Source organism: Mus pahari, chromosome 14 (assembly GCF_900095145.1).
Source record: "Mus pahari chromosome 14, PAHARI_EIJ_v1.1, whole genome shotgun sequence".
NCBI lineage: Eukaryota > Metazoa > Chordata > Mammalia > Rodentia > Muridae > Mus > Mus pahari.
Window position 1 is genome coordinate 63,747,592 of NC_034603.1, and position 9,054 is coordinate 63,756,645.

At 50.5% G+C, this 9,054-nt stretch overlaps 1 protein-coding gene across 3 annotated transcripts in view; it reads left to right on the forward strand.

Annotated features, from left to right (window-relative positions):
- Nucleotides 1-9,054, forward strand: part of Hoxb3 (homeobox B3) — a 41,128-nt gene that overhangs the window by 25,471 nt on the left and 6,603 nt on the right. For all 3 annotated transcript variants that reach the window (XM_021212582.2, XM_029545635.1, XM_029545634.1), the window contains exon 3: nucleotides 8,783-8,870. The gene's annotated coding sequence lies outside the window, so the exon portion shown is untranslated. The remainder of the gene's footprint in view (nucleotides 1-8,782; nucleotides 8,871-9,054) is intronic.

The following is a 9,054-nucleotide window of genomic DNA, read 5'->3' on the forward strand; positions in this document are numbered from 1 at the left end:
TTCTTCCCTTAACTCTTCGGTTTAACAAACGGATGCTTCCCTTCAGATCCCCTCCCCCTTTCATCTTTCAGGAAAGAAAAGAATAAAAGGGAACCTAAGCAACTTTAAAAGGTCTGCAGGGGAAGTTGGGGAAGGAGGAGAAAAAGAAAGAAAGCAATCCTTTTGGGCCCTCCAGTTCTTCCCATTACCTCTGTTACCCAAGCTCTCCCTCCTTCACAGTACCCCCACCCCCTCCTGCCCTGCCCTGGACTGTCTCCTATTCCCTCCCTTCTCCTTCGGGCCGGACATATGGAACCCATTTCGCTGGTGACATTGAAGAGCCGCTGGTGCGCCCGCCTTCCGCCATGGCGCCCCCGAGGCCCCCGCGCTTCTCCGTGGCCCTGCCAGTCGCCACTTCTTTTGCCCGGAGACTCGGTCACCTCTCAGACCGGGTCCCGCACCAACCTCGGTTTCCTGTAGCCCGGCGCCGGCCTTGGTGGGACCGCGGGCTCGCCCTACCCGGAGCATCCCTGAGCAGGAGCTGTGCGCCCGGCTCCGCAGGCTGAACAAAGCCGGGGGCGGGGGTGAGGCGCAGGCCGGCCTCTTTCTCCCTCATTCCCCCCAACCCCCAGCACTGCGGGGGTGCTCCCCGGGCCAAGGGACCAGGATGTGGCCGGCCCAGGCGGATCCCCAGCTCGGGCCGAGGGTCCCAGGACCGGCCATCAGCTCTCACACGTTCCCCGCACCCGGCCGTCCGCCGCGGCTCGCACCCTAGTCTGAGACCGCACAGGTAAGTGTGCGGTGCTCAGTCCAGCGCCCCGCGACCCGGTGGATGTGGAGAGAGGATCGCGGATACCCTCACTCCCCACGTTGGCATCTGAATGCTAGACAAAGATCAGAACAACTTAGAGGAGGAGGTGTGGGGGACTGAGATTGGGGTCGGGGGTCCTGGGGTGTAGGGCGATTGTGGAAGAATGTGGAGCTGTACCTGTGGGTAGACAAGATCCGATTAGGGTTTGGGGAGTTCTGGGGTTCAGGAAGGATGGAGACTTTGGAGGATTTTTCCCGGGGGAGATGGGAGCTGTGGGGGTGAGAGAAACCTGAGGCTGGGCCTGGCTCGCACAACCCAGCTGCCACTGTGGGCCAACCCTTTAGCACCTAGGAGTTATTTGAAGCTGAAATGACAAGAGGTTACGAGGAGGCTGGGTGTTAAGCTGAGAAGGTAGGAGAGGGCTTGATTTATGGCTTTCAGAGAAGCTGTGTTTACTATCTGCCTGCTCTGGAAACCAAAAACCAAACAGAGTAGAGGTGGGGAGAAGCCTGCCTTCCTTGGAGTGGGAGGCTAAGCTGCTGCATTGGGATTTATTTTCTCCAATGCAAGAAGACCCCAGGAATCACCTCTTCACAGGCGAAGGGTGTGGTGCTTTTGTGAGGCAGAAGAAGTGTTCAGGCAAGCACATGCGGAGATTGTTTGTGTATTGTGGGAGTGAGCCTAAACACTGGGCATGTATGCATGTGCTCTGATTGGCGTTGCAGTTACATAGAATCAATTCGTGAGTGCGTATAAAGAGCCAGGAGTGGGACTGGGTGTCCTCTGGTCCTGGTACTTTGGTAAGGGGTAGCTTTGGGTACTATTCACTGTAGTCCATGAGGTACTGTTTCTTCTGCCTGGCCTTTCTTTCTTCTAAAATGTCACAGGCAAAGCCAGCTCATCCAGGCCTCTGGCCACAGCTCCTCTTTCCTCTCTGTATTTACTGCTTGCCCACGCCCACGCCCACGCTGGCTGATCTTCACTTTGGATCTGTAGCTTTGTAGTGGGATGCTAAGAATAGGGTGAAAGGGTGTGTGTGTGGGGGGGCAGATGTGATATGGCAAGGGAAATGGGGGAGATTGAAGTCTGGTCTTGGAAGGGTTGGGTCCTACCATTGCTGCTCAAATTTTCCCAGTCTCTGTTGAGAGGTGGTGTTAGATAAACTCACAGTTGACCACAAATAAGGGAAACATGCAGAATTGTTGAAGGTGGCAAGAAAACATTTGGACCCCTAGATAGTTATTTCCGCAGGCCAACTAGTGGCTCGTGTGTTTCTGTCCAGACACTGGCTTTGCCTGCAAATTGTTTTGCATTAAATTTTCTCAGCCACAGAATTATCTTTCCTCGCCTCCAGCAAAACTTGCATTTTTCCACCAGACACTTGGGCCTGAACCAATGAAATCTGAGAGGAAGCGGCTGGGCCCTAAGTGGCCGTAATTTAATTGATTTTATCATAAATCATCAACTTGATGAAGAACCCGAGGTTTCAGTGAAGTAAATTGATATTAATGGGAGTTTCTTGAAATGCAAACCCACTGCATTGTTGGGGCATCTTGAGCTGAGAAGGTGGATTGCCTGTTTCTCAAGAGCTCAACCTGGTGCTCAGTGCAGCCTGGAGTGGGTGTGTAGGAAATGATACTTTGAGGGACAGCTGCCTGCAGATGGATCTCTGGGGGGACACAGCAGAGAAAGGAACTTGGTTGGGATGGGAGCAGACTTTGGCTCTGAGGACACCCCCTACTCCCACCCCTACACACACACACACACACACACACACACACACACACACACACACACACACTGGCTATCCTGGAAATGCTGGTTGTCAATTGAAGGGTCGGGGAGGGCAACTTTGGAAGCTGGTAGGTGTGTGGGCAGAGGTGGGGGGACTGGGGTGAGAAGGCCAGTCTGGTACAATAGGCTTATTGATGCCTGGTTAAAAATTGCCAGGTTGAAGCCTTCCTCTTCTAATTATACAAATTAATTATTTACTACTCAGATCGCTGCATCCAAAAATAGCACTTTTGATTTTGTAAGAAAACAACCCATCCTCCACTCAGAAGAGGAGCACCAGACTGGATGTGCGCTCAGTGATAGCTGAGGAAACATGTAATTCCCAAGAGGAAGTATTTTGCATCTGATAACAATGGCACTGGTGCACTTACCCTCTGAACTCAGTTTATTATTGTTTGCCGTTACTCACATTTACATTAGGATATAGATAATTACTAGTATTCAGCCTGAAAGGGAACCTTGGAGATCATTTATTTAGTCCGTTCCTTCACCTTCACACAAACAGCTTGGCTTTAAAGAGGGGCACACTGAAGCCCAAAGAATGCTCAACTTTGAGTCACACAGCCAAGCAGCCATGATTAAAGGCAGTCTCCTAGAGCTCAAGCCTGTAGCAGGCATAGCCTAAGATCAATTTATTTTCCACTGTTTCCTCAGTTTCCCTCTCTGCTACAATGGCCGAGTTTGACTAGACACTTCAAGTCCTCCCCCATTCTGCTCTTGGGTGCCTCTCAGCATCTCTTCTTCTGTGGGATACTGCTTGGGGGTAACTCCCTGTGTGTCTGGCAGTTCTGTGGCTATCTGACTGTAGAAGTTATTGCATGATTTGTTTGAAAAATTTGGAGTTTGTCTCTGCCTGTACCTGTAGAAATTAAGTCCTCTGGACTATGTGTTTTGAAGGACTCTCTGTTCTCAACAGAATGGATGCCCAGGTCAAGAGCAATGACAATAGAGGCCTAGCTAGATGGGGTGAGCTAGGATTGGCACAGGGCCTTAGCTTCACCAGACAAGGCTCTTTCCCTGTTAAGATGTTAAGCCAGGGCTGGAGTTGTCCAGAATCAAGCATCTGAGATTCCTCTTACCTTAGCCCAAGACCTGGATTGTGGGATTACAGTTAAGAATCTGTGGAAGCGGGGCTGGTGAGATGGCTCAGTGGGTAAGAGCACCCGACTGCTCTTCCTGAAGGTCCGGAGTTCAAATCCCAGCAACCACATGGTGGCTCATAACCATAAAAAAAAAAAATCTTTAAAAAAAAAAAAAAAAAAAAAAAAAAAAAGAATCTGTGGAAGCTGGTACAGCTTCCCCACAGACTCAGCCTTGACCCGGGATGGTTAGACCTTCTTTTTCTGGGAGAGGGCAGGGTGTACACAGCATGCCATAAGACTATACTGTCTGTCCTTCCAGGGTAACTAGAACTGAGGCCAGCAAAATGGAAGGTCCCTACTTTGTTTCACTCTATATTTCCTTCTTCTTCCAACTACAGAGACACGAAACTAGAAAGCAATAGTTTCCCAGATGCACAGCTATGGGAAGGGCAATTTCTTTTGGGATCAGGTATAGAAGGAGGGTGATGGATTTCTGGGAGTTTTAGGATGCCCAGGAAAAATATGGCTTGGGGATTCTGAAGAAGGAAGTGGAGACAGCGAAGTAACTTCATTTTTAGAAATCCCAGGCTCTGGTCAGATAGTCCAGTCCTCCAAACCTATTTTGAGAGAGAAAGTTATTGAAAAAAAAAAAAAAAAAAAAAAAGAAGACTGCCAGACCCAGACTCAGGTCCTATTCCATTCTGACTTTGGAGTTTTATATTTGGAGGCCTTCCACTGATTGGCCATTAATCCAGTGAGTTATTGTCTACTAAACAGAGGTCATTGGGAGAGAGACAGCCAATCAGTCAGGAGAAACCCTGCCTGCAGGCCACTCAAAGTGGACTGTGCCCTTCCCTTCCACCAGCCAGTCTATGCTACTATCTCCCTCCTTCCCCTAGCATACTCCCCCAGCTGCCCAGGACTCACAGTCTCTCCCCAGACTTCCCTCTGTCTCTCCATCCTGGCTACCTTTGTCTCCACACTGATAGGGGTGGGGTTTTCCAGGGCTAAACTTCTAGATGTCCCTGATTCAGAAATGGATCTTTCTTGACCAAAGAGCCTGCCTGCAGCTGATTGTGGTCCCTTTAGTATTAGTTTAAGGGGTCTCCCACTGGCACCCAGGAGACTTTATAGATCCCTGTGATGTTCTCTCTTCCTTACTCGCTCTTAGTCTGAGGCGGGTGGGATAGAGCCTGGATTTTCTTTTCTTTTCTCATTGGGTCAGGCTTTCTTGCACCCCCTCCCCCTCTGAGTTATCATCAGCTGCGTCTACACTGGCCTTGGGGAAAGCGTTCAGATCTCCTTCCCATGTTTCTTTGTTCCTTCCCACTCAAGCATTTTTAGAAAGCCAGGGACAAGGGAAACACATGTCTACTCTACAAAGCCATCTTCACTAACAACACCTTCCTCCGTTTACAAATCTAAAGCTTTAAAAAATCTCCATTAATATTTAAGAGGAGATGGAGATGAGCTTCAACTTTAAAGTATTCACAAAGTTGGACTGGACCGCCATACTAGAAAAGAGCATGGGACAGGGAACCGGGACAAGGGCAAACAAGAAGCAAATTGCTAAATTGTTGCCACAGCTCCAGCAGGGAACAGAGGCGTTTTCTGCCGCTTGAGCTCAGAACCAGATCCCTGGTCACCAGAAGACTGAGGGCAGACATTGGTTTTAAAGGAGCCAGCACTGTTTGCCTGTATTGAGATGATTTTTGTGTTTGTTCTTTGTGGAATTTCTTTGGGAGGTGAGGAGTGGGTAAGGATGATCATACTGAGATTCACAAGGGTGGGCAGTCATCGGGTCAGCCACTCAAAGGTTGCTTACAAAGCTCCTCCTCTCCCGATGCTGAGTACCTAGCAGAAGTCCTGGGAGAGAAGGCTACTACCGCTTCTCTGCGAAGACAGAAAGGATGCTGGTGAAGAGGGATGTGCTCTCCCATTTTTTTTTTCTTTTTACACATATCAGTTTTTGCCTCTATTGGCACACACTGGCTGCTTGTCTCATTCTCTGCACTTGCCCTCTTCTTGCCCTTCCACCCTCCCACAAAGTTGCCAAGTTCTCAGAATCCCAGAGAAAACTGTTTCCCATTTGCCCACCTCAAACTACCCCTAAATCATGGCAGCTAGTCTATCCTCCTGTCTCCTGCCAGTCCACAGAGGTTATCTTCAGATCCTTCGGGAAGTCCTCTGCCCCAAGCTCAGGCTGGCATCCAGCCTTTGTCTCTTCAATTTACAAAGACTCTTAAGTCACGACCACCTTTCTGAACAGAACAAATCCTCTCAGCACCCATATATGCCTCTGTCCCTCTGTCACCTCCCAGCTTCATGGCGGGTAGCTCCCTGTGGCCCCCCGGGGTCAGGGGAAAGATAAAGAAACCAAAGAAGTATCTTGGATTCAACTTCTACCACATTCAGAGGTGTATCTCCTCCGAAATTTTTTCCCCTCTTTCTTTCCTGGCTCTTAGATTCCCCCCTTTGCTCCTATCCCTGGATACCTCTCTTTCTGGGACCACCAGGGGTGAAGAAGGCTTGGAAAGAGAGGGTTTTTTTTTTTTTTCCTGCTTCCTCCTCCATACTCTTTCCCACCGCCCCAGTGCAATCCAGGCCACTGTTGTGGCCCAGCAGCGGCAGCAGTGGCTAGGAGACATGTAGGCTCTTTTGTTATCCCTTTAGGCAAACCTGGGCAGTCCCAAAGGTGACCAGGTTTCTTCTCAATTCCACAACCATCTCTAGCCAGTGGTGGTAGCTTTTTAGAAGAGCTGAAGAGTCTGAAGTACATTTTTTTTTTTGAAAAATCTCTTTATTTGTGGGAAGTAGAGGAGATGGTCTGTGATTTAAATTTCCTGAAGTCTCTAGAAGTTTCCCTGGCCTGAGCTGCTGACCCAGCAGACCTCAGATTCTTTGGCATCTAACCCTGTAGATCTCATATCACCTTTGCTGGACGAGTACTCAGGAGGATCTTGGCTTGAGCCCCAACACGTCATTATTTTTTTTTAATACTACTAATAAACACAGCAAATTGACTCCTGCTTGCTTCCTCTACTTACCCTCTCAACTCCCACCTTCCTCCAGCCACCAACGCTGGGGAGGCAGGAGGACCCCACCTATCACATCTAGGGCTCTGCATGTGACTCCTGTTGCTGAAGGGTACAGGAAGACCACAGGTTCCTTCTGTATAACAGGGCCCCAGAAAAACCAGTTGCTCCAGCCCATTTGGCCTGATTTGTTGGGCTTAGAGACAGTGGGGCCCTAAGCCAAGGGTTGTCCCCCTTTACCACCCCTAAAGAGCCTTGGGGGAGGAGGGAGGCTCATGGGAGACCATGCCATCCTCTCTGGAGGGGAGACAATAGCTGGAGCCCTCTCACCTTTGTTTCCCGTCCCATGCCTGTCCTGGTGTATCCAGATGGGAGAAGGAGGCAAAGAGCAAGTGCCCTAATCAGAAAAGCGCAGGCTCCTGGCGGGATCTGTCTTTACGAAGTTAAGAGAACCAGTTTCCGTGTAGAACAAGAGACACCGGCTTTGCCTTCTGTGCCACCCCCCCCCCAGGCCAGCAGTTAGGCAGCCTGCAGGCACTCCAGCCTGTAGAAGTGGCCTGGGCTCTTTTTGTCTTCTTGCCTCTACTGCCAATGGCTCTTTCCCCACCCCCTGGCCCAAATCTGCAGACACCTACATTCTTGGCTCCTGTCTTCCTCCTACAGGCCTCCTACTTGCTTTTGCCTGCCCCGTTCAAACACAGCCTAAGAAAACTTTCAGCTTTTGTAGCTCCTTCACTTGGGCCAAGAGTCCTAAGTCTTGCCGAGAGCAGAGCCCGGTGGTGGTGGAGGTGGAGAGACAGATTGGTTCTGAGTAGTCGTGGTCATCCTCCATCCCGTCTGCCAGTACATTCAAAATGAAGCCGGTCTGGAGTTCTCATCTTCTCTGGAGTACAAATGTTCTTTTCACCCCTTAGCCCCTTCTGCCCGTCCTGAGGTGAGAATCTTAACAGAAAGGGCCCATTGAAGTTCCTAGAGCCCTTCTCCTGACGGGCTGTCTGGAGCTCCAGTTAAACCACGGGATCCTTCCCTCCTTCCTTCTGTCACCCTCTCTCCAACCCCACTCCCCCTGCAAGATGTTCTGGGTTTTTAATCATCGCTCACCGCTAGTTGTCTGTTCTCAAAAGGGGTGTGTGTGTGTGTGTGTGTGTGTGTGTGTGTGTATGCATGTGTGTGTAAAAGTCTGGCTTTGTCCCCCCTCCCCCATTAGAGACTAGGGGATAGGGGGTGGGGAGGAGAGAAGAATCAGGGACTGGGATTAGGGACTCAACCACCAGGAGTATCTACTTTAAAAAAAAAAAAAAAAAAGAAGAAGAAGTCTCCGTGGGCCTCCTGTGAGTGAGCAGGAGAGACACTCAGCACCCTGGCCCAGTCAAGCCAGCTCCTGGCTAGGTCTCCAGAGGCCATTTCTTGAATTAGCATAATGGTCCAATAGTGGGGCCTGAATGTGGTGGGGGCACTATGTAAACTCCACCAGCTTTCTTTGCATTTTGCTCTTCTCTTCTTCCCCATCTCAATGTAAAAATTTTCCTGTTTAAAAACAAAACAAAACAAGACAAGAACACCTTCTACTTTCTTTGCTTCGCACTGTTATTTGGGGGGGGGGGAGGAGGCACCCCCCATCTCTCATCACTGCAATCACCTTCCCTCCTTATCAGGCATCTATGCTGGCTAAAGGGGAGAGGTGGGGGGGGCGAGCGTGTGTGTGTGTGTGTGTGTGTGTGTGTGTGTGTATGTGGTTTTTTTTTCCCTGTGCAAAAGCAGAGGCCATTGTTACGGAGAGTAGGGCGTACCAGTCTTATAGGGCAACCACACTGTGGCGGCTTGGGCGAGCTGAAGCCCGGAGCTGGATTCTCGGCGAGCCGAGCCTCCCAGCACCTTTCGGTCTGCTATTTTCTCCCCCCACCCCGCTCCCCTACCCCTCCCTCCTGCGCACCCCCGCTCTAATGCCGAGTGAATTGAAGCGGACGCCGCGCGGCTCCTCTGGCCGGTCTGCCCCTCGGGCTCCCTAGCCGGGGTGGCTTTGGGGAGGGGGGGGGGCGACGCAGCTTTAAACAGTGGTCTTTTTTTCCTTTGCCTTCAAGGAGGGGAGATTTCTCGCCTGCCGCTCGCGCTGGGGCTCGATGTGAATATATATTATGTCTGCCTGTTCTCCCCTCGTCGGTGGCTAAGGTAAGCTGGACTGAAATAGGCTATCAGTTTGTGAATGGCGGAGAGTATGTCTCAATGATTTATGGCCCATATGACTCCAATCTCGGTTCAAGAAGAGTTCACAAGCTTTAAGCTTCCTTCCACGCAGCGACTGACTCTCTCTCTCTCTCTCTCTCTCTCTCTCTCTCTCTCTCTCTCTCTCTCT